Below are 25,985 nucleotides of genomic sequence, written 5' to 3' on the forward strand. Positions count from 1 at the left end.
TAAAATGTGTACTGATCTTTCCTGGCTTGAAACATTCTGAAAACAACGCTATTTGTCGAATATTGAGTAGAGACCTCTCACAAAGGAACTCTCTCCACGAACACCGAGTAGCCATTTGCTGATCTCAGGAGAGCCTGAGTTTCTCTTTGTGGTAGAGTGAAGGTCAGCAATGGATGTCCTTTAATCCATTAAGGGAAAATCATTTAAAAATTGACCACAAGCCAGAAAAATTCTTTTTATGTGACACCATTCTTTTAAAATGACTTGGGTATGCCCATCTCTCAAGCAACAGAGCTTTAGGGCAAATAACTTTATAAACGTAAAATAAGTGCCCCGTGTAGTTTGTGGGTGAAATTTTTAGTTGATAAATTTACATTCACTGGCCACTAATCAAAAAATTGTGTACCCACATAACCCAAGGCACCTGTCCTGTAAGGATTTGATTAAACTGGACCCAAATCCAATTCCAGTGCCCTGGAATAAGCATCCTCCCCTGTGCTTTTCTCTGTACTCCCCCTCCCCCATCCCCCGTTCCCAAGCTTACAGATTTGGTTTCACCCAAAACATGGTACAAAATTCTCACTGAGTTTTATAAAAAAAATATATTTTTGAGCTTTTGGTGAGTTTTAACAATTTTATCAAATATTTGGGAGCTTCACAAGAAAGAAACACCTTGCAGAGTATGCAGTCTTCCACTATCTTCTTCTTCTCTCTTTTCTTCTCCCCTCCTGGATACATTTACCATCTTGTCTAGCATGGAATAGTTTTACCCAAATTAAGGCAAACTGGAGCTGGAGGTCTCACCTTCTATCCTAAGGGATTTTTCCTGAACAAATACAGCTTCCTTCTTAACGAAGGTTAATTAATTGTGGTTAATATAACTTTCTCCCTCTCATTTATAATATTTTAGGCTCTTGCTTTTGGTTAGTTGTGCAAGTGATAGTTTGCATCTTCTATGAAATGAGAGGGCTTACTGATTTACCTTTTAATAGCTCTCTAGGAATTTTCCGAGGCTGTTGGAAGGATTGGGTACTGAGGGAGCATGACACATCTGTGGGAAGTAACAAAACTCAGATATAAGCATAGCATTAATTTTCTCATTCAGTCACATTATTCTGCACGTATGTTCTGGTGCTGTTCCTGTCTTCATGGAATCGAGTCCCCTCTGAACCACACATAGTTACAGATTTGGCTTATTTGGCTTCATAAGTTCATTTGGCTTAAGCTTCTCTTAGAAGAGCAATGAATTACCTATTTTAGGCATTAGGAATCTCATGCTTCCACCGGGAGCAGCACTGTTGACTGAGACTAGATTAGAAAGAGGAAGAGGAGAGAGCATCGGACCCCCTTGGGCACCCCTGGCCTCACTTGCTGTCATGCAAACAGATAAAGCAATATTCACATAGCAAATCACGTACTCGAATAGAATTAGATTAGAAACATTGAATGGAGAATAAATTCACTGTTATTTGGCCACAGAATTATTCTATTAAACTTGTGGTATATAACAGAAGGACCCTTTCAACTTCCTAATTCTATGACTGTGTTACAGAGGAATAATCTCTACACACACACACACACACACACACACACACACACACTCTGGCATCTTAATTATATGTTTGTTTGGGGGAAAAAAGGCTACTCAGTGAATACTTAATTAACAGTCATAGTCCTGCTATCTGTGTGAATATCAACTGTGAAATAATTGCCGAACACGTACCCTCAGGCTGAGAATATTTATTTACTTTCTGCCACTCAAGGAATTCAGATTCAATAAAGTAGCTCCCAAGGCACCAACGTCTTATGAACAAACTTCTGTTTCTTCTACCTTCCCTGTTCCCCATTCTTTCTCATATGGTAACGGAGCTGATAGCATCACAGCCAGAGCCACCTCTTATCGAGGTACCTTCGCCTACCGTATGTCAAGGGAGAGTCGAGGTACCTTTCATACACACTCTTTTTAACTTCTCCAAAATACCCTCCAAGGTAGCAATTGTCACCACGTTTAGAAAGTTGGGAAGGCTGAGACTCATAGAACATGTGTACATTCTCCAAGTGACCCAAGTGACCTAAGGGAAGAGGGTCAAATAGATCCTCTTTAGCCCCTTTGACTCTTCAGCCCCCGGTTGTTGTCATATGCCAACCTGACTCCATGCAGGGACCAGGATAAATGATGTGGTTCAACTCACCTATTGTCTGCATTCAATGGGGTTTGGAGAGAACAACTCTAGAAGGGAAACGTGGGGCCGTTCTTATGTGCAAGTACAAGTGAGCTCATGGGATCCCCTTGCTTGTCTCTCTTGTTCCCTGACACAACCTGAGGAGACATCGCCCTCACCTCTCTCAGCGTTTTGTCATTGCTGTTACCTAGTAACTGATGCATGGTGTACTGCCTTCTTCCATCACTCTCTGCTGCTTTAAAAAGTACTACCCAGATTTCCTTGAGAAAGGTCAAATCCAGACAGTCATCTACCATTTTTCACACCCCATATTATGTGCATAGAATGAGATGCAGCACACAAGAATTTATGCCATGTCTTACAAAACCATATTCAAGTTGAACAGACTTAAAAATCCAGGCTGTTTAAAATCCTGGATTGAAATCCACACAATTGTTTTCCTTTGCCTCTAGATAAAAGTACCAGTTCATTTCCTGGCTCCTGGGCGTCTCCTGACCTGTACCTATCTTACTTCCCCAGCTTCCCCACCTCCACCCAAGCTTCAACTACAGAACTGCATTTAATTCCTTATTACTGTCCTATATGCCGGCTGTCTCTTTAAGCCTTTGCATATGCTGTTTTTCAGCTCAGAAAGCTCTTTGCCTTCATGCTGTACAGTCTTTCTCCCACCCAATTCCATCAAGCTTATTCCTCCTCATAAGTCAAATCTTAGTTTAAATAGCGCATCCTCGAGGTGTTCTTACCTTTCCTCTGACCCAAATTAGGCTGCCTCTTCTTCTCCCATAGCAACCTATACGTATACACTTATCTTCCTCTTTCGTACATGTTGTTAGACTTGCTGTTTTCCATAATTGATAATAATCTCTGTAGGGAAAGACCGTAGTATATCTTTAGCGCCTTAGGTAGTGTCTGATACTTCCTAGGCACTCAAGTAATATTTGTTGATTTCATAAATAAATCAGATTTAGGAATCATCAGCATTTACCTTACCCATGGGAATTTTGAGAAATGGGATGGTGAATAAGGACTGCTTTCTTTAAAAATTTAATTTAATTCATTTTTATACAGGAGGTTCTTATTAGTCATCCATTTTATACAAATCAGTGTATACATGTCAATCCCAATTTCCCAATTCATTACACCACCACCCCAGCCCCTCCAGTTTCCCCCCTTGGTGTCCATACGTTTGTTCTCTCCATCTGTGTCTCTATTTCTGCCTGCAAACGGGTTCACCTGTACCATTCTTCTAGGTTCCACATATACGTGTTAATATACGATATTTGTTTTTCTCCTTCTGACTTATTTCACTCTGTATGACAGTCTCTAGATTCATCCACGTCTCTACAAATGACCCAATTTCGTTCCTTTTTATGGCTAAGTAATATTCCATTGTATATATGTGCCACATCTTCTTTATCCATTCATCCGATGATGGACACTTAGGTTGTTTCCATCTCCGGGCTATTGTAAATAGGGCTGCTATGAACATTTTGGTACATGTCTCTTTTTGAATTATGGTTTTCTCAGGGTATATGCCCAGTAGTGGGATTGCTGGATCATATGGTAATTCTATTTTTAGTTTTTTAAGGAACCTCCCTACTGTTCTCCATAGTGGCTGTATCAATTTACATTCCCACCAACAGTGCAAGAGGGTTCTGTTTTCTCCACACCCTCTCCAGCATTTGTTGTTTGTAGATTTTCTAATGAAGCCCATTCTAACTGGTGTGAAGTGATACCTCATTGTAGTTTTGATTTGCATTTCTCTGATAATTAGTGATGTTGAGCAGCTTTTCATATGCTTCTTGGCCATCTGTATGGCTTCTTTGCAGAAATGTCTATTTAGGTCTTCTGCCCATTTTTGGACTGGATTGTTTGTTTTTTTAATATTGAGCTGCATGAGCTGTTTATATATTTTGGAGATTAATCCTTTGTCCGTTGATTCATTTGCAAATATTTTTTCCCATTCTGAGGTTGTCTTTTCGTCTTGTTTGTAGTTTCCTTTGCTTTGCAAAAGCTTTTAAGTTTCATTAGGTCCCATTTGTTTATTTTTGTTTTTATTTCAATTACTCTAGGAGGTGGATCAAAAAAGATCTTGCTGTGATTTATGTCAGAGTGTTCTTCCTATGTTTTCCTCTAAGAGTTTTATAGTGTCCGGTCTTACATTTAGGTCTCTAATCCATTTTGAGTTTATTTTTATATATGGTGTTAAAGAGTGTTCTAATTTCATTCTTTTACATGTAGCTGTCCAGTTTTCCCAGCACCACTTATTGAAAAGACTGTCTTTTCTCCATTGCATATCATTGCCTCCTTTGTCATAGATTAGTTGACCATAGGTGCATGGGTTTATCTCTGGGCTTTCTATCCTGTTCCATTGATCTACATTTCTGTTTTTGTGCCAGTACCATATTGTTTTGATTACTCTAGCTTTGTAGTATAGTCTGAAGTCAGGGCGTCTGATTCCTCTAGCTTCGTTGTTTTCCCTCAAGACTGCTTTGGCTATTCAGGGTCTTTTTTGTCTCCATACAAATTTTAAGATTTTTTGTTCTAGTTCTGTAAAAAATTCCATTGGTAATTTGATAGGGAGTGCATTGAATCTGTAGATTGCTTTGGATAGTATAGTCATTTTCACACTATTGATTCTTCCAATCCAAGTACATGGTATATCTCTCCATCTGTTGGTATCATCTTTAATTTCTTTCAACAGTGTCTTATAGTTTTCTGCATACAGGTCTTTTGTCTCCCAGGTAGGTTTATTCCTAGGTATTTTATTCTTTTTGTTGCAGTGGTAAATGGGAGTGTTTCCTTAATTTCTCTTTCAGATTTTTCATCATTAGTGTATAGGAATGCCAGAGATTTCTGTGCATTAATTTTGTATCCTGCTACTTTACCAAATTCATTCATTAGCTCTAGTAGTTTCCTGGTGGCATCTTTAGGATTCTCTATGTATAGTATCATGTAATCTGCCAACAGTGACAGTTTTACTTCTTCTTTTCCAATTTGTATTCTTTTTATTTCTTTTTCTTCTCTGATTGCCGTGGCTAGGACTTCCCAAACTATGTTGAATAGTAGTGGTAAGAGTGGACATCCTTGTCTTGTTCCTGATCTTAGAGGAAATGCTTTCAGTTTTTCACTATTGAGAATGATGTTTGCTGTGGGTTTGTCATATATGGCCTTTATTATGTTGAGGTTGGTTCCCTCTATGCCCACTTTCTGGAGAGTTTTGATCATAAATGGGTGTTGAATTTGTCAAAAGCCTTTTCTGCATCTATTGCATTTGTCAAAAGCCTTTTCTGCATCTATTGAGATGATCATATGGTCTTTCTCCTTCAGTTTGTTAATATGGTGTATCACGTTGATTGATTTGCATATATTGAAGAATCCTTGCATTCCTGGGATAAATCCCACTTGATCATGGCGTATGATCCTTTTAATGTGCTGTTGGATTCTGTTTGCTAGCATTTTGTTGAGGATTTTTGCATCTATATTCATCAGTGATGTTGGGTCTTTTTTTGTAGTATCTTTGTCTGGTTTTGGTGTCAGGGTGATGTTGGCCTCAGAATGAGTTTGGGAGTGTTACTTCCTCTGCAAGTTTTTGGAAGAATTTGAGAAGGATGGATGTTAGCTCTTCTCTAAATGTTTGATTGAATTCACCTGTGAAGCCATCTGGTCCTGGATGTTTGTTTGTTGGAAGATTTTTAATCACAGTTTCAATTTCATTACTTGTGATTGGTCTGTTCATATTTTCTATTTCTTCCTGGTTCAGTCTTGGAAGGTTATACCTTTCTAAGAATTTGTCCATTTCTTCCAGGTTGTCCATTTTATTGGCATAGAGTTGCTTGTAGTAGTCTCTTAGGATGCTTTGTATTTCTGCAATGTCTGTTGTAACTTCTTTTTCATTTCTAATTTTATTGATTTGAGTCCTCTCCCTCTTTTTCTTGATGAGTCTGACTAATGGTTTATCAATTTTGTTTATCTTCTCAAAGAACCAGCTTTTATTTTTATTTATCTTTGCTATCATTTTCTTTGTTTCTATTTCATTTATTTCTGCTGTGATCTTTATGATTTCTTTCCTTCTGCTAACTTTGGGTTTTGTTTGTTCTTCTTTCTCTAGTTCCTTCAGGTGTAAGGTTAGATTGTTTATTTGAGGTTTTTCTTGTTTCTTGAAGTAGGCTTGTATAGCTATAAACTTCCCTCTTAGAACTGCTTTTGCTGCATTCCATAGGTTTTGGATCATCATGTTTTCATTGTCATTTGTCTCCAAGTATTTTTTTATTTCCTCTTTGATTTCTTCAGTGATCTCTTGGTTATTTAGTATCGTATTGTTTAGTCTCCATATGTTTGTGTTCTTTACGTTTTTTTCCCTGTAATTGATTTCTAATCTCACAGCATTGTGGTCAGGAAAGATGCTTGATATGATTTCAGTTTTCTTAAATTTACTGAGGCTTGATTTGTGACCCAAGATAGATCACAATCTTGTGATCAAGCTTTGTGATCTATCCTGGAGAATGTCCTGTGTGCACTTGAGAAAAAAGTGTAATCTGCTGTTTTTGGATGGAATGTCCTATAAGTATCAATTAAATGTATCTGGTCTATTGTGTCATTTAAAGCTTGTTTTTCCTCGTTAATTTTCTGTTTGGATGATCTGTCCATGGTGTAAGTGAGGTGTTAATGTCCCCACTATTATTGTGTTACTGTCCATTTCCTCTTTTATAGCTGTTAGCTGTTGCCTTATGTATTGAAGTGCTCCTATGTTGGGTGTATATATTTATAATTGTGATATCTTCTTCTTCAATTGATCCCTTGATCATTATGTAGTGTCCTTCCTTGGCTCTTGTAACATTCTTTATTTGAAAGTCTATATTATCTGATATGAGTATTGCTACTCCAGCTTACTTTTGATTTCCATTTGCATGGAATATCTTTTTCCATCCCCTCACTTTCAGTCTGAATGTGTCCCTAGGTCTGAAGTGGGTGTCTTTTTGATAGCGTATATATGGATCTTGTTTTTGTGTCCATTCAACAAGCCTGTGTCTTCTGGTTGGAGCATTTAATGCTTTCACATTTAAGGTAATTATCGATATGTATGTTCCTATGACCATTTTCTTAACTGTTTTGGGTTTGTTTTTGTAGGTCCTTTTCTTTTGTGTTTCCCACTTAGAGAAGTTCCTTTAGCATTTGTTGTAGAACTGGTTTGGTGGTGCTGAATTCTTTTAGCTTTTGCTTGTCTGTAAAGCTTTTGATTTCTCCATTGAATCTGAATGAGATCCTTGCCGGTAGAGTAATCTTGGTTGTAGGTTCTTCCTTTCATCACTTTAAGTATATCATGCCACTCCCTTCTGGCTTGTAGAGTTTCTGCTGAGAAATCAGCTAACTTTATGGGATTTCCCTTCTATGTTATTTGTCGTTTTTCCCTTCCTGCTTTCAATAATTTTTCTTTGTCTTTAATTTTTGCTAATTTGATTACTATGTGTCTTGGCGCGTTTCTCCTTGGGTTTATCCTGTATGTGACTTTCTGCAGTTCCTGGACTTGGGTGGCTATTTTCTTTCCCATGTTAGGGAAGTTTTCGACTATAATCTCTTCAAATATTTTCTTGGGTCCTTTCTCTCTCTCTTCTCCTTCTGGGACCCCTGTAATGCGAATGTTGCTGCATTTAATGTTGTCCCAGAGGTCTCTTAGGCTGTCTTCATTTCCTTTCATTCTTTTTTCTTTATTCTGTTCCACAGCAGTGAATTCTACCATTCTGTCTTCCAGGTCATGTATCCATTCTTCTGCCTCAGTTATTCTGCTATTCATTCCTTCTAGTGTATTTTTCTTTTCAGTTATTGTGTTGTTCATCTCTGTTTGTTCTTTAATTCTTCTAGATCTTTGTGAAACATTTCTTGCATCTTCTCAATCTTTGCCTCCATTCTTTTTCTGAGGTCCTGGATCATCTTCACTATCATTATTCTGAATTCCTTTTTCTGGAAGGTTGCCTATCACCACTTCATTTAGTTGTTTTTCTGGGGTTTTATCTTGTTCCTTCATCTGGTACATAACCCTCTGCCTTTTCACCTTGTATCTTTCTGTGAATGTGGTTTTTGTTCCACAGACTGAAGGATTGTAGTTTTTCTTGCTTCTGCTGTCTGCCCTCTGGTGGATGAGGCTATCTAAGAGGCTTGTGCAAGCTTCCTGATGGGAGGGACTGGTGGTGGGTAGAGCTGGTTGTTGCTTTGGTGGGCAGAGCTCAGTTAAACTTTAATCCACTTGTCTGCTGATGGGTGGGGCTGGGTTCCCTCCCTGTTGGTTGTTTGGCCTGAGGCGATGCAACACTGGAGCCTACCTGGGCTCTTTGGTGGGGCTAATGGCAGAGTCTGGGAGGGCTCATGACAAGGAGTACTTCCCAGAACTTCTGCTGCCAGTGTCCTTGTCCTCACAGTAACACACATCCACTCTCTGCCTCTGCAGAAGACTCTCCAACACTAGCAGGTAGGTCTGGTTCTGTCTCCCTTGGGGTCACTGCTCCTTCCCCTGGGTCCTGATGAGCACACTACTTTGTGTGTGTGCCCTCCAAGAGTGGAGTCTCTGCTTCCCGCAGTCCTGTCAAAGTCCTTCAGTCAAATCCCACTAGCCTTCAAAGTCTGATTCTCTACGGATTCCTCCTCCCATTCCCGGACCCCCAGATTGGGAAGCCTTACGTGGGGCTCAGAACCTTCACCCCAGTTGGTGGACCTCTGTGGTATAAGTGTTCTCCAGTTTGTGAGTCACCCACCCAGCAGTTATGGGACTTGACTTCATTGTGATTGTGCCCCTCATACCGTCTCTTTGTGGCTTCTCCTTTGTCTTTGGATGTGGGGTATCTTTTTGGTGAGTTCCAGTGTCTTTCTGTCGATGACTGTTCAGCAGTTAGTTGTGATTCTCATGTTCCTGCAAGAGGGAGCGAGAGTACATCCTTCTACTCTGCCATCTTGAACCAATCTCCCCTGTCTTTGTCAGAGTTGAATGAAGGAGCTTTCAAATTATATGGAGGGAAAAAAAATCTGTTTTAAAGTTATGTGGACTACTGTCTTCCTTCTTCTATCCCTCATATTACACAGCACAATCCTTGGTATGATTTGCTAAATTCTTGTTAGAGTGAAGGTATCTTATTTTGTTGTTGTGTTTTACATTCAGGCAACAAATGAGTTGGGGATTGTTCCCATTAAGCAGGTGAAGATTATACTTCCATTTCTCTAGTGAAAGATCATCTTTCCCAGCAAGAGACAGTTATAACCAGTGAGTCTTACAGAAACTCAAGACCTTCTCCCTTTTAAGATCTGAATGCCAGAAGAATCTACCATAAACTGGGTGGATTAAATAACAGTTTTTTTTTCCTCACAGTTCTGAAGGCTTGGAAGTCCCAAGGTTAGGGTGCCAGCATGGTTGATTCCTAGTGAGGGCTCTCTTCTTGGATTGCAGACAGCCACTTTGCCTCAGTGCCAGAGAATGTCCCAGGACTGCTTTTGCTAGAAAATAATTTTCCAGCAAAACTATGTCTCTTTAAAAAATAGTCACGTATAGTCACATCCATTCTTAAAAATACAGGAAAAGGTCCAATTTGAGATTTGCTAGAAGGGCTCCATGGTCCCAAATAGGTCCCACACAGCAGTTCCCGTTTTGCTAACATCTTATCAGAGTTTATTTTATTAGATTCTTTCTAGCCATGGCCTCTGGCTGAAAACAAGGGTTCATTCATCCAGATCACCAGGCTGGGGGCAGAAACGTTGAAAGAGAGAAAAGTTTCCCAGGGAATTCCCTCCACTCTAGCATTTCACCTGGATTTCAGGCACAGCTGGAGACTGATGTTTGTGATCAATATCTTCTCTCTGGAGAAGGAGAAGCAAAGTTCTGAATTATTGTTTTCCTTCAGGCATGTTGCTGCGAAATAGTGACAGTATAGGTCCTTAAGATGTGATTACTTACTTGTTAAAACTATCTTATATCTTACAGTTTTTAGATTTCCCTCTTTTGCTATAACTTCTTATTTTTCTTTTCTAAGAATTCTTAATTAAAATTTAGCATAGTTCCTTGGGAAATATATTGTGGATTTTATTTATACCCAAGACCAATCATATGGTAAACATTATACATATTATTATGTTATACAACCCAGTTAAAATCAGCGAGGTTCTTAAATGTTTCTACTCAAGGAGCATTTACTCATCTTAGTGGTGTATCTTCTTACTTTATCCAAGAGCACATGTGAGCTATCAAAATACATCAAGGGAACAAATGCATTATGCTGGTATACAACTTGGAGGCATTGCCTGAACAATTTAGGCTTTAATTACAAAGCACAGTTTAATATTAGTTACAGATAACAGTTATTAAAAGTCTCTTCTTAAGTGAGCCCAACATGAAAAGTTTATCATCCATCCATCCATTCATCCACCTACCCACCCACCTACATATCCTTCCACCAGTATTTATCGAGGACTTAAAAATAATTTGGGCTAACTGTTGTAAACGTAGAATTAAAAATAAATGAGAGACTACAGTTCTTCTCTCTTAAGAACTTACAGACTGGTGGAGAGGAAAAGACCTATGTAAGTGACGTGATCAAAGAAAAGTTGGTGAAAAAAATGGCTCCGAGATTGAACAATACAGATGAATTCTGGAAATTCCAGGGGTAAGGAAAATATTTTGGGTCGAATGTGAGAGAGTTCTGCCAAGCAACTTTTATTCCTGGAAGATTCTTTCTCCTTTCTACCTAGGAAGGTGTGTTTTTTTCTTTTCTTATCATTTTCCAAAGCTGCATGATTTCCTTGGTCAAAGAGGCCAGCCTTCTTTACTAGATAAACATAATTTTCACCAATCAAAAAACATTATTCCTGTGGGTTGCAGTGGATGTAGAAAGTCTTCATGGAGAAGATTCTCTTAAGATCAGCCTTGGAAGGCAGTTTTTGTTTGTTTGTTTGTTTTAAGGATAGAGGGTAGTGTGTGGGCATTCCTGTCTGGGGACTAATGTGAACAAAGGAATGAAAATATACATGAGCTGTGCCAACCCATTGTTTTAGGCATTATATTGAATTCTCATAATAACCTGGCAAGAGAGATTGTATTATTCCCATTTTTCAAGGGAGTTTAATGAAGCTCGGGGAATTTAAGTAACTTGCTCAAAGTTGCATAACGAGTGTATGGCAGGGCTGGGATTAAAAACAAGATCCACCAACACCGAAGCCAGGCTATTTCCTGGGCTGCATGGCTTCTCCATTTAGAGGTGAGCCAGGGCTGGTAAATGGGGTCTCAAATGCACAGGGTAGGAATGTGGATTTGATCCAGTAGGCAGTAGGGAGCCACTGCAGGTTCTTGAGTCTGAAGTTGATCTCATGAAATTGGCATGTGAAAACACTAACCAAGCAGTAATAAAGGGGATGTATTGGAGAATAAAGGAGTTTTCAGAGGGTCAGTTAAGAGATGGTGACAGAATGCAAGTATGGAGACAGGAACTCCTAGAGTAGAGGGGAAACTGAAAATCTGGGACACACGGCACAATACGAAAGGGCAAGGTGTGTTGAGTACTTGATATAGGACACAAAACATTTGAAGCTAAAATAAGAATGACTCCAAGTTTTGGAGCCTGGGGAGACTGGGAAAATAATATGAAAATTGAGGAAGGACAAGTTCGTGGCTAAAAATGTGGAGTTCATTTAGATTCAATGTCATTGACTTTTCTGGTCTATTTTAGCTTTGTACACTCTTTCTTTGTATAAAATTACTAGAAATCCATGTTCTTTAGTAGTGAAGTAACCATTTATTGATGCCATTTGTGCTATTGCATCAGTGGTTCAAGGGAGCCCTGGGCCTCTTATAGAAAAGGTGAATCACCAACTCTTTATTTCATAAAAATTTTTGGTAAACTGGTGAGGTTTGTTGGGTTACCATGTGGTTTAATACATATTATGCAGACTTTTCAGTTCTTTGAGAATCCAACCTGCCTGCCCTAATGTGATCGTCTTTTCCCCTCACCGTCTGAATGATTCCACGTGTCTTCAGGTTCAAGTTACTGGGACTATATCAGATGTTTTAGTATTTAGCTGTATATGCAGGTCCTGTGAATTTTGGAGGATCTTAGATTTGGAAGGGATTTTTCTTGGAATCGGTTTTATGAGAATCTCTATAGAAAAAACCTAATCAGTTTTTAGATTAAACTGAATATACTTCTGCAGAAAATGTTACTTGAAAGCCAGAATTTCTCTTTTCATGAGACAACTGTTCTAAAAGTTTCAGTAAATATAGAGCACCTTATTTTTTCAGCATAAGAAAAGTAAGAAGTGTGTTAATTCTCCCTTTGAAAGAGACATTTAAGTTTTCTTAATTTTCATTATTAATCACCTATCAGCATAGATTTTGGGAAAAGTGTCTCAGCAAGTTTAGCATAGGTTGAAAAAAAAATCTGGGACTTCCCTGGTGGTGCAGTGATTAAGCATTCGCCTGCCAATACAGGGGACACGGGTTCGAACCCTGCTCCCAGAAGATCCCACATGCCACGGAGCAACTAAGCCCTTGAGCCACAACTACTGAAGCCCACGCGCCTAGAGCACGTGCTCTGCAACAAGAGAAGCCACCACAATGAGAAGCCCGCGCACCGCAACGAAGAGTGGCCCCCGCTCGCCACAACTAGAGAAAGCTGACACACAACAACTAAGACCCAACGCAGCCAAAAACTAAATAAAATGAATAATTAAAAAAGTAGATTAAATAAAAAGAATCTGTAGGAATTTATAGTGCAATCAGAGCTTATTATATTCTTGTTTTCTTTTCCCCACTATAATGGCAACACCTGAGGGCATATTCTTTACCTCTCAGGTTTAGACTGTGTCCCTAGAGCCTAGAACCAGTAGGCACAGGGTAGACACCAGTCATTTTTTGAGAAAATTACTTATTACATTACTTAATTATCAATTAGTTATATAAATCAATTAATCAAAGCATTTTGAACACCTAATATATTCTGAGAGTTCTACAAAATGAGATGCTTTATGAATTATGGGCTTCTAATGTGTTTGATATCCATATTCATTGTTTCGGCTAACAACCAGCTTCTGTGTGTATCCCGAGCAAAATTCCAATATTTAGAAAAGTTTCTTCAGTGAAGACAATTCAAACCAATTAAGTAAAACTGATAAACTCTTTGCCAACCTGTGTTTCTAGAGTTTGTATGGGAAAGGAATATGAGAAAGTGAAATGATGACAGATCCACACAGGGCAAAAGATGTTTCAGCAGCTGTAAGTGAGCAGTTTACTTCAAGATGACCACATGGGTGAAAGGGGTAAACGGGACAGTTTAGGTACCACTTGAAAACCTGAACATAGGAATTATTGAGGACTTTTTGAATTCTGTTACTTCCCTCATAATTTCAGGCGAGTGAAGAGGTCTTTAAAATGGATGTTTGTTTTTAATTGGAGTATAGTTGCTTTACACTGCCATGTCAGTTTCTGCTCTACAACAAAGTGAACCATCCATATGTATACATATCCCCTCTTTTTTGGATTTCCTTCCCATTTAGGTCACCACAGAGCACCGAGTACAGTTCCCTGTGCTATACAGTAGGTTTTCATTAGTTATATATTTTATACATAGGGGTGTATATATGTCAATCCCGATCTTCCAATTCATCCCACCTGCCCCCCGCCATTTTCTCCCTTGGTATCCTTATGTTGTTCTCTATATCTGTGTCTCTACTTCTGCTTTGCAAATAAGATCATCTATACCATTTTTCTAGATTCCACATATATGCATTAATATATGATATTTGTTTTTCTCTTTCTGACTTACTTCACTCTGTATGACAGTCTCTAGGTCCATCCACATCTCTACAAATGACACAGTTTCGTTCCTTTATAAGGCTGAGTAATATTCCATTGTATATATGTATCACATCTTCTTTATCCATTCCTCTGTTGATGGACATTTAGGTTGCTTCCATGCCCTGGGTATTGTAAATAGTGCTGCAATGAACATTGAGGTGCGTGTATCTTTTTGAATTATGGTTTTCTCTGGGTATATGCCCCGGAGTTGGATTGCTGGGTCATATGGTAGTTCTATTTTTAGTTTTTTAAGGAACCTCCATACTGTTCTCCATAGTGGCTGTATCAATTTACGTTCCCACCAACAGTGCAAGAGGGTTCCCTTTTCTCCACACCCTCTCCAGCATTTATCGTTTGTAGATTTTTTGATGATGGCTATTCTGACCAGTGTGAGGTGATACCTCATTGTAGTGTGTTTGGTTTTGGCTTAATTTATTTGTTGTTTATGATGCTATCACCATGTCCTAACATTTATTTTCCTTGGTAGGTTCCAGAATGTATTTCTAAAATAATGGTTCCCCATCCATATCTTTATGACCAGGGCAGTCAATAGCTGAGGCAGGCTTTTTTTTTTTTTTTTTTTTTAATAACTTCTTGTTGCTAAATTCACACAATGTGGGAACAATTGCTTATGTTGCCAATATTATTTTCCTTTCAATTCTTTCCAAACTTTGCAAAAGCAATTGTGAAACACTAAGGCTGTGAAATGTTTCATTTGTTGTCTTGTTCTCAAGAGGCTGTGGTATGCTTGGGCACTGCTGATTTGGAAGAGGACACCAGGGTTAATGACATAGGTTGGGCTGTATCAGAGGACAGTCTTCTTAGCTCACAGCAGTGACTGAAATGCCCAGTCAGGGGAATGCAGCATTATCTTCTCTCATCTGGTAGGCAGTGCATAGTGCTTTTTCTGGTGTTTCCACAACCTTTCTCTCTTAAATTACTTTATCTTTTTTTTGGTAGGATCCAGCTTCTTCCTTCTTGAAAATTTAAATAATTTTTTAAATGCCTTAAATAATTAAGAAAATGCTTTAAGATATCAGACAGATATGGAGGCAGACAGAAAGAAATAAATGAATTAAGATCATTTATTTATTTAAATGAATTAGGATCCCACCATCTTGGTGCGATCACTATAAACATTTTAGTGTATCTGTTTCCAAACATTTTTCTATGTTTTCCACAAATAAAATTATAACTTGATTTTCTCACTAAGCAATATATTACAGACATATTTTCATGTCAATATGCATATATATCCACAACATCATTTCTAATGGCTGTATTACATATGGATATATCATAGTTTATCAATCCATAGAATTTGAAATCAGAAATCCTGTTATTTTAAAATCATTTAAAATATCTAACAGAAAATGGAATATACAAGCACACATATGCTAAACTGAATATAAAGCAGTATGTATTTATAGTTATGTATGTTTAATATATGTGTTTATATAATTGCTAATATGTATATAAATATATTGATAGGTGTGTGTGTGTATAACTCAGTTATTCTTTTAAGCAAGCAGGCAGGAAGGTGAGTTTCGCCAGCATGCATATGAAGGACAAACATCACCAGGATTCTAGTCCTGCCCTTTCGTACTAAGTTGTGTCATCCTAGGTCAGTGATGTAACTCTGTATGCATCCATTTTCTTACAAGTACACTTTGACCAAGAATGCTGTCCCTACATAATTCAGAGTGTTATTTGAGAAGATCAAATGCATCTTAAAGCGATAAAAAAAATCATATAAAGAAAGACAATTTTGTATATGCTTTAGATGAGATGTGCTTACATAATATTGTGATTTTAGTATGCAGAAGAATTGTGCTAAGGATTTTCAGACACCAGAAATGTTTGTTTGTTTTTGTTTTTGTGTTTTGTTTCCTTGGTGGCAATGGCTATCGTGTGCTGGAGATTCTAAAAATACGCTTACTGACCCTGTGTCAAGGGTGATTTTAAGCCATAAAACAGGACAGTGAACTAGGAGGCCCTGGGGGATACTTCAGCACAGTAGTTCCTAACCTGGAGGAAGAGTTTAGGTAATACATGATTTAGTGATACGGGCTGTGTGCACATTTCCAGAGCAATAGAATGAGAAGTGCCCCATGGGATGAGCTGAACTTTTGGTTAGATTTGAGGATTTTCCAGAGAAATCATTATGTGAACATTTGTCATCCCCCTGGAGCAAGCTTTTTAAGGACCAAGGGACCAGCTTCTTCTACCGACAAGCTAGCTGATAAACTCGTCTGTCATTGTGCTGCTGTGTTTGGTTTCCCATAAAACATGTTTCAAGAACATTTGGAAAGGAAGCTATGCAGTGGAAATGAAATATATATATATATATATATATATATATATATATATAAATATATATAAAATATTTTTTTAAAGGAGTCAGCATTTAAAACATGTTTGAAACAATGTCTTCAATAAGGACACAAGGAAATGACGTGCTATAGTCGAAGATGTCCCTGGGTTCAGAATCAGGATGACGGTTCCCACTGTGATGCTGCAGCCAACAACTTAGGCCAATCCCCAACCCTCTCTGGGCTTTCTTCCTTATCTGTGAAATCGGAACATGAAGAGCTGGCTGTTCCCTGGGAAAGAGGTGCTCTCACGAACAGCATATTAACTACTGATATTTTCCTATTTTGAATCTTAGGAAACTTACTGTGGCAAATGCATTCTCACCCTTTACTGACAAATAAAGATTTTCAGAGTAGTAGCTTAACATTTTTTAGAATTTATTTTTGAAAAATTATGGTACACTGCACATAACGTGAAATTTCCCATCTTAACCATTTTTAAGGGTACAGTTCAGTGGCATTAAGTACATTCACATTATTGTGCAACCATCTCCAGAAGTCCTATCATCTTACAGAATGGAAACGCTGTATTCACTAAACAATAACTCCCCATTCCTTCTTTCCTCCATCCCTGGCAACCACCATTCGACTTTCTGTCTTTACGAGTTTGACTACTCTCGGTCCCCCATATAACTGGAATCATAAGGTATTTGTCCTTTTGTGACTGGCTTATTTCACTAAACATAATGTCTTCAAGGTTCATTGCATTATATTGTAGCATGTGTTAGAATTTCCTTCCTTTTCAAGGCTGAATAATATTCCATTGTATGTGTATACCATATTTTTTTATCCATTCATATCTGTTGATAGCCACTTGGGTTGTATCCATATTTTGGATATTGTGAATAATGTTGACATGAATATGGGTGTACAAATGTCTTTTTGAGACCCTTCTTTCAATTCTTTTGGTTATATATCCAGCAGTGGAATTACTGGATCATATGATAATTCTATTTTTAATTCTTTGAGGAACTGCCATACTATTTTTTTTATGGTGGCCATTTTACATTCCCACAACTGGTGCACAAGTGTTCCCTTTTCTCCACATCTTCACCAACACTTATTATTTTCTGTTTTTTTGTTTGTTCTTGTTTTTGGATAGGAGCCATACTAGTTGGTGTGAGGTGGTGTCTCACTGTGGTTTTGATTTGCATTTCCCTAATGATTAATCACCTTGAGTATCTTTTCATGTGCCTTTTGGTCATTTATATATCTTCTTTGGAAAACTATCTTTTCCCATTTGGAGTTGTTTTGTTGTGGCTCAGTAGTAACTTACTGGCACTCATGAAACTTATGAAAACAGTTTGAAGAGATTTGATAGTTTCTGGAGTATTCAAAGATTTAATATGCATTGCGTGAAGGCACAATTATGTGCTATACTAACTGTGATTTTAAAAGAACTAACCTTATTTTTTATTTCTCTTAAATTTCTAATATTGAAAGCAAATGCACCAGATTTCAAGTTTTCTTAAATGATGTTCCTTTATTTACTCTTCCCTCACTCCTGCTCTAACCATGGATGGTAGATGAAATTTACTGGGAAGCAAGAGATACAATTTATTCTGTAATGGTGAAATTTAATCAAATATCTTCCTATTCATTAAAATTTTTTCCTTCCTTTTTAGTGCTTTCTTTCTTTTTTTTCTGACCATGTTGCTGAAGAGACCAACTCTACGTAGGGGAAAGTGATAGCATCTCTAGGGTCTTAAGGCATCTAAAAGACTGATGAGAGTTGAAGCTGCATGGGGCAGGTCACAAATGGCCTCATGCACTAAGGCTTGTGCCCTGTGGTGAGGATATTATATTACAGAGAAAAAAACCACAAGATTGTTTTGAGCTAAGATTTCCGTCTTAATTTTTTCTGAAAATATTTCAGAAGATAATGACTATCTTTTATGTCAGACTACCACAAAGTTCACTAGTAACTTAATTTCATTTAAAATATGATTTCATAGGGAGAGAATGGAAGAATGTAAGTAAGAATAGCTAGCTAGGGGAGCTGATTTATAAATCATACAGTAAGATGCCAGTCACTTCTTGGTCACCACTTAAATTTGACCTAATATGATAATGAAGTAGTCCCATTCTCAGGTGATTTTTAAAAGGAAATAATGAAAAGGGATTATGGTGTCAAGCAGATGGGCTGTTCCTGAGCAGGAACCACGAGTAAGGACATTTTCAGTGAGCTGAATAGCATCTCCGTTTAGATTTCCCAGAAGCAGACCCTGAGAAGAGAATTTGGGTGCAAGTAATTTATTTGCGTAGTGATACCAGAAATACTTGGAAAGGGAATGAGGAAGTGAGAAAGGGTGGAAAGTTAGCTGATAAAACTGTCTTGAGGGCTTCCCTGGTGGCGCAGTGGTTGAGAGTCCGCCTGCCGATGCAGGGGACACGGGTTCGTGCCCCGGTCCGGGAAGATCCCACAGAGCGGCTGGGCCTGTGAGCCATGGCCGCTGAGCCTGCACGTCCAGAGCCTGTGCTCCACAACGGGAGAGGCCACAACAAGGAGAGGCCCGCATACCGCAAAAAAAAAAAAAAAAAAGCTGTCATGAGCAAGCAAATTATGACTGTGGGTAACTTAATTCTGCTGGGGAACTCTGAGAGACTGAAAAACATGCACTTCTGAGTTTTTCACCCAAGGGACAGGGGCACTGGAATATTTATATACTAAGTCCCAATGGTCATTGGTTGAGGGCTTGTCCTGGGGGCAATGCATCTCTTCACAGGTGGGGAACTGGAATCTGGCAGCCAGAGAAGTCCTCCCACAAAGAGATGTAAGGACTGGAAGTGAAGTCTGGCCAGTGTGCCCCAGGTGATCAGGACAAGGCCATGTGGCTGGGTCGCTAGCAGCATCCGCTGCAAGCGTTCTGCTTCCTTCAGAGCCCTTTTCTCTCCCCCTTGCTGAAGCCTCAGCCTTTCAGAACCATCATGATTATTACCATCAACACCTTCAGTCCATTTTTATAATGAATGCCAGGAATCTGTGGGTTCTGTAGGAAATCAGGTCTTTCTGTTTATTAACCAAGAACACTTACCACATGTTTTCTATGTAGAACGTCTATTTGTAAGAAGAAAGACTTCCTGGGTGAAAATCTCATTATATTCATAATGTAATGCTAGATAAACCCCAATGCAATAACATTTTAATAAAAGCATACCCCAGATAATGTATGAAGGATACAGAGAGCTTGCTAACATTATTGTTCTCCAAAGAATTTAAAATATTTTTTACAGCAATTAATCTGACACAGAGGAAACAGGGAGAGCTTAGACACAAAAAGAGCTACTCAGAGGGCTCGGCTGACAGTGGACAGAGCAAAAAACTTATTTTACTTCACCTTTGCCTTTTTGGGTCATTCCTTCTCTTATTTTCTTTCCGTGCCTTTTCCCAATTCTTATCATTAATAATAAAATCTTAAATTATGTATTGCCCTGACAATTTTACAGTATTACATAGATTCATGTTAACTCTAGTTAGCCTGAAGACTCTGGTTAGATTCACCATGTGGTGCTGGCCCGAGAGGTTAAGTTGCTCGGCCTAAAATTACACATTAAGTGGCTTGCTTCAAGATACTCTGATTCAAATCCAGGATTCTTCCTTCCATGCAATCCGTCAACTGCAGATTCTCTTCTATTTCAGCTCTTGTCTGAGACTGAAGAAATTTTTGTCTAGAATTATTTAACTGAGTTCTGGCTTCTGGTTTGAGTTTTGTCACTTTAATGACATCACATAACTTTCTTATTGTATAATGCCAATCTAGTTTGATGTCTAGGTTAAAGACTGATCAATTTCTTAAATTCTGGCACTTGAATATGATTAATTGTCCTCTAAAGGCTAATAGTACCTAGATGGCATACGCTTAGCACTCAGTAAATGTTAAGGTTTTATTAGATATTGCTCAAGACTATTATAATTATTATATTTCTTAAAAGGGTTTCAAGCATTCTCACTGCCAGGCCTGCTTCTGATATCTAAAAACAAAACAAAACAAAACAAAAAATTATTTTTTCTTCTTCCCTTGCAGTGCTTGTCATAGCCCAGTGCTAATACGCTCAGCTCTCTGCCTGCAGGCCCAGGTAATACTCGCAGAATGGAGATTGCCTTGGTGTATAATCTTCCTAGTTCCTTTCCTGAAAGGAAGAGGGAGTCGAGTTGCTTATCGGAACAAAGCAGCATCACATAATCTGTCATCTGGAGAGAAGGAGGGAAGATTTAGATTTCATGCAATTTTTTTGAGGGGAAGAAAAACTACTAAAACTATCTAAAAATAGTAACAATGTCACTACAAAAAGTTCTTAGACTGTATTCCACTAAATATGTATAGTCAAGATTCTGTGCTCTATTATTATTTATTTTTATTTTTATTTTTTATTTTTTGCGGTACGTGGTCATCTCACTGCCGTGGCCTCTCCCACTGCGGAGCACAGGCTCCGGATGCGCAGGCTCAGCGGCCATGGCTCACGGGCCCAGCCGCTCTGCGGCATGTGTGATCCTCCTGGACCGGGGCACGAAACCGTGTTCCCTGCATCGGCAGGTGGACTCTCAACCACTGTGCCACCAGGGAAGCCCCCTGTGCTCTATTATTATTTGTGTGGGGTTATGTCACCATGTTTGTGTTCAGTTAGGTTCCTTTGTTTCTATTTGTTTAAAATTTTTGGAACTGCTTCTTTTTGTTTGTTTGTTTTTGGTTTATTTTTTAAATATAAATCATTTACTCAATTCCAAAGTCAAAACTATTTACAAATTACAACCAGGTAAGCCTTGCTTTCATCCCGTTCCTCTACCCACTTTCCTCCCTCCTTTTATGTTTGTTTTAAAATTTTTTTTCTGTTTCTTTTTACAAATATAGGCAAGTATGTATACTGAGGGGGTATCCTATCTCTCTTTTCTTACATAAAATTAGCATACTGTATCTATTGTACTGTACCCTACTTTTTCTCTTGCTTTGTCCTGGAGATTACTCTATATGTGTATATGTCATTTTTCATAGCTATTCATTATATGTAGATGCCATAGTTTATTCAAATGTCCCCTGATGATAGACATTTGAATTCTTTACAGTCTTTTGTTCTTGCAAATAATGTTGCAATACATATGCCATTTAACATATTTATATTTAGGATAGATCTCAGAAGTAGGATTTCTGGGTCAAAGGGTAAATGCATTTTTGTTAGTTATGGCTCAGTTTCCTTCTATGGGGTTCCATTTTGCATTACCACTAACAGTGTAATGAGAATGACTGTTTCTCCATAGAGCTAGAACTTTAAAAATTGATTTCACCTTTTCTTTCACCTCAGTTTAGTTTTACCTTGTATTTTAGAGGATATAATTCAAATTTCTTTAGTGTCATGAGTCTGTGTACCAATAGAATTTACTTATTTATTACTTATTTATTTACTTTTCATTTTTATTATAGTTGATTTATAATATTATATTAATTTCAGGTGTATGGTTTAGTAATTTGATATTTTTATAGATTATACTCCATAGAAAGTTGTTATAAAATATTGGCTATATTCCCTGTGCTGTACAATATATCCCTGTAATTTATCTATTTTATACCAGGTAGTTTGTACTTCTTAATCCCCCTCACCCATTTTGCTCCTTCCCCCACCCCTCTTTCCACTGGCAACCACCAGTCTGTTCTCTATATATGTGAGTCTGTTTCTGCCTTGCTATGTTTGTTCATTTGTTTTATTTTTTTAGATTCCACATATAAGTGAAAACATACAGTATTTGTCTCTCCCTGTCTTACTTAACTCACTAAGCATAATACCCTCCAGGTCCATCCATGTTGTTGCAAATAGCAAAATTTAATTATTTTTTATGGCTGGTAATATTCCATTGTATATATATGTATATTCACAATATATACAATATTCCATTGTGTGTGTGTGTGTGTGTATATATATATACACACACACACATATATATATATATACCACATCTTCTTTATCCATTCATCTGTTGATGGACAGGAAAACTGGGTAGCAATACCCATATCAGACAAAGGTGACTTTAAAACAAAATCTATAACAAAAGACAAAGAAGGACATTATGTATTGATAAACAGGTCAATCCAGGAAGAGGTTACAACATTTGTAAACATTTATACACCTAATACAGGAGCGCCTAAATATAGAAAGCAAACATTAACAGATATAAAGGGAGAAATTGACACTAATATAATAATGCAAGGGGACTTTAACAGCCTACTTATATCAATGGACAGATCATCCAGACAGAAAATCAATAAGAAAGCAGTGACCTTAAAAGACACACTAGATCAGATAGACTTAATAGATATTCACAGAACATTCTTTCCAAAATCAGCAGAATACACATTCTTTTCAAATACACATGAAACTTTGTCCAGGATAGATCACATGCTAAACCACAAAACAAGTTTCAATAAATTTAAAAAGATTGAAATTATCTCAAATATTTTTTCTGACCACAATGGTATGAAACTAGAAATCAATTACAGGAATAAACCTGGAAAAACCACAAACATATGCAGACTAAACAACATGCTACTAAAAAAATCCCAATGGGTTAATGAAGAAATCAAAGAGGAAATCAGAAAATACCTTGAGACAAATAAAAATAGAAACACAACTTTTCAAAATATATGGGATGCAGCAAAATAGAAACAACTTTTCAAAATATATGGGATGCAGCAAAAGAAGTTCTAAGAGACATTTTTAGCAATGTAAGCCTACCTCAAAAAGAAGAAAAATCTCAAATAAACAACCTAACTTTCCATCTAAAGGAATTAGAAAAAGAAGAACAAACAAAACCCAAAGTCATCAGAAGGAAGGAAATAATAAAGATTAGAGAGGAAATAGAGACTAAAAAACAATAGAAAAGATCATTGAAAGAAACTGAGTTGTATCTTTAGAAGCTATTGATAAAATTGATAAACCTTTAGCCAGACTCATTAAGAAAAAAAAGAGAATGGGCCCAAATAAACAAAATTAGAAATGAAAGAGGAGAAGTTATAACCAATGTCATAGAAATACAATCATAAGTGAATACCACAAACAGTTACGTGCCAACAAATTGGACAATCTAGAAGAAATGATTAATTTCTAGAAACATACAATCTTCCAGGATTGAATTAGGAAGGAATAGAAAATCTGAATAGACCAATTCCTGGTATTGAAATTGAATCAGTAATCAAAAAACTCCCAACAGACAAAACTCCAGGACCAGATGGCTTCACAGGGGAATTCTGCCAAACATTTAAAGAAGAGTTAATCCTTCTCAAGCTATTCCAAAAAATTGAAGAGGAGGGAATAGCCTAACTCATTCTATAAGGCCAACATTTTACCCTGATACCAAAACCAGACAAAGACAGTGCAAAAAAAAGAAAATTATAGGCCATTAGAATTTAGTGACAACTGTTCCAAAGTGACATGAGAAAGGACAGCTCTGCTTAGAGTTTAGATTTTGCTCGTTTCCAACATACTGGAGGTTTCAGGGCAGAACTGAGCAAACCACGGATTTATATGGAGAACTGGAGTTTTGCAAAGCTCCTAATTCTGATATTCATTGGGTAACTTCACTTAAATTTATTTAAAGTAATTCCAAAACTGTCACATCCATATTCACACATAAATGCAAAAGCATATTACAAAGAAATCTATATTTTGTTTTTTAAACTAATTTTTTCCTTGAACTTAAGATTCTATTCACTTAAACACATACTTTATTTAATAACAGAATTTTGGGTGAAATTGTACAATGAAAATTCATATAGATTCTAATGTGCCTCTTGATTTCAGAACTATTGAAATGTAAAAAATCAGATTTCTCAGAATCAAGGAAATAGAGTTCAACTGAGAATAGAGAGATAATTATACTCTTTATTTTTCACCATGGAATACATAATAATTTCCTGTATTATACTTCATTTGCTTCTGGTTTGGTCTTCTTTGACCTACTTATCCTCTGGAATATATATATCATTCTTATTTTTCTAGGTCTCCTCTCTACCTTTCTGACATATGTAGTTCCTTAAGCAGTGATTTTATCTATTTTGCAAGGTTTGTAGTATGAAAAAGCCAAACTTTACTGATGGCAATGAACACTTATTTTGCATTTAAATATTAAAATTTGATGTCCTATCTTAATTAATTTTAAAAAATATGTCTGACTGTGGCAAATTCTATGTAAAATATTTTGACTCTAAAATTCCTGTAGTCCAAAATTAAAACAAATAAGAAATATTAACCTACTCTTGTGTCTAAAGTTTGAACAAGTCATATTGAGTCATCAGCGGGATCATCAGAGACCTCATATTTTACCTTCATTTAAGTCTTACTGATAGCCAAACAGGAGGGAGTTCATTCATTGTTTTTTACTCCCCAAACTTTTCCTGCATCTCATGTTTTTAAAAACAGCTTTATTGAAATATGTTTTACATATCATAAAATTACCCTATTCAAATTTACAATTCAGTAATTTCTGGTAAATTTACTGAGTGATGAGCCATCATAAGACATCTGCTTTAAATCATTTTAATCATATCTATAAAATCCTTTATGCCGATTTACAGTGAATCTCCATTTCCACCCCCAACTCCAGGCAACCACTATTCTATTTTCTGTCTCTACAGATTTGCCTTTTCTCTACATTTTATATAAAGGAATCATACAGTATTACATGATTTCTTGTGTCTGTCTTTTACTTAGCATTATGTTTTCAAGACCCTTTCATGTTTTAGCACGTGTCAATTATTTACTAAACAATATTCCATTGTATGAATATACCACACTATTTACCAGTTGATGGATATTTAGATTGTTTCCCATTTTTGGCTATTATGAATAGTACTGCTATGAATATTTGCATGCAAATCTTTGCGTGGGCATATGCTTTCATTTCTCTTGGGTAGGTACGTAGGAATGGAATTGCTGGGTTGTATGGTAATTATATGTTTATATTTTTTAGAAACTGCCCAGTGTTTTTCCAAAGTGGCTTCTGCATCTCATTTTAGCACTTTCTTTATTGTCAGAGGACAAAGACCATGTTTCTGTCATTCATTCATTCATTCATTCACAAAACTCATTTCTTTATTTTGCATGTGTTTAACACGTACCTTGTCCCAAGAATTAATGATATAACCATAAACACAAAGTTGTTTCCTCCAAAGTGCTCACCATCTGTTGGAGAGCCAGAGGAATACCTAGACAACTAAAGACAGTAAGAGAAGTATGGTAAGCAAAGTCCACCACTGGGGTTGAGGTGCAAAGAAGAGGGCACAATTCCAGGCTTGGAGGAGCAGGAAAATGTTTTGGAGAAGGTCACACTGAAGTTGATTTGTGGAGACATATCTAGGGGAGTGAGGGAGGAAGGGCATTATAAGCCTAGGAGCAGAAGGCATCCTGCCCTGTTTGCAGTCAGAACCCCTTTACCTAGATAACCTTTACTTTTCTTCATAGCAATTATTGCCTACCATGTGCTATGTAATTTATGTGTTCATTTGTTGAGCTATTGTCTCTTTTCTCCTTGAAAGTAGAGATCTCTGTCTGTTTTGTCCACTGATAAAGCCCAAATATCTGACATGGTATCTGACACGGTACCTGACACAAAGAAAT

General features: G+C 37.3%; 2 protein-coding genes across 4 annotated transcripts in view; one reads left to right on the forward strand and one right to left on the reverse strand.

Annotated features, from left to right (window-relative positions):
- The window catches only part of IPCEF1 (interaction protein for cytohesin exchange factors 1), a 74,802-nt gene that overhangs the window by 1,555 nt on the left and 47,262 nt on the right, over positions 1–25,985 (forward strand). The gene's annotated exons all lie outside the window — the stretch shown is intronic.
- Positions 1–25,985, reverse strand: part of OPRM1 (opioid receptor mu 1) — a gene marked incomplete at both ends in the record, with an annotated part of 169,552 nt that overhangs the window by 839 nt on the left and 142,728 nt on the right. The gene's annotated exons all lie outside the window — the stretch shown is intronic.

This window comes from Mesoplodon mirus, assembly GCF_964341445.2.
Source record: "Mesoplodon mirus genome assembly, chromosome: 10".
Classification (NCBI taxonomy): Eukaryota; Metazoa; Chordata; class Mammalia; order Artiodactyla; family Ziphiidae; genus Mesoplodon; species Mesoplodon mirus.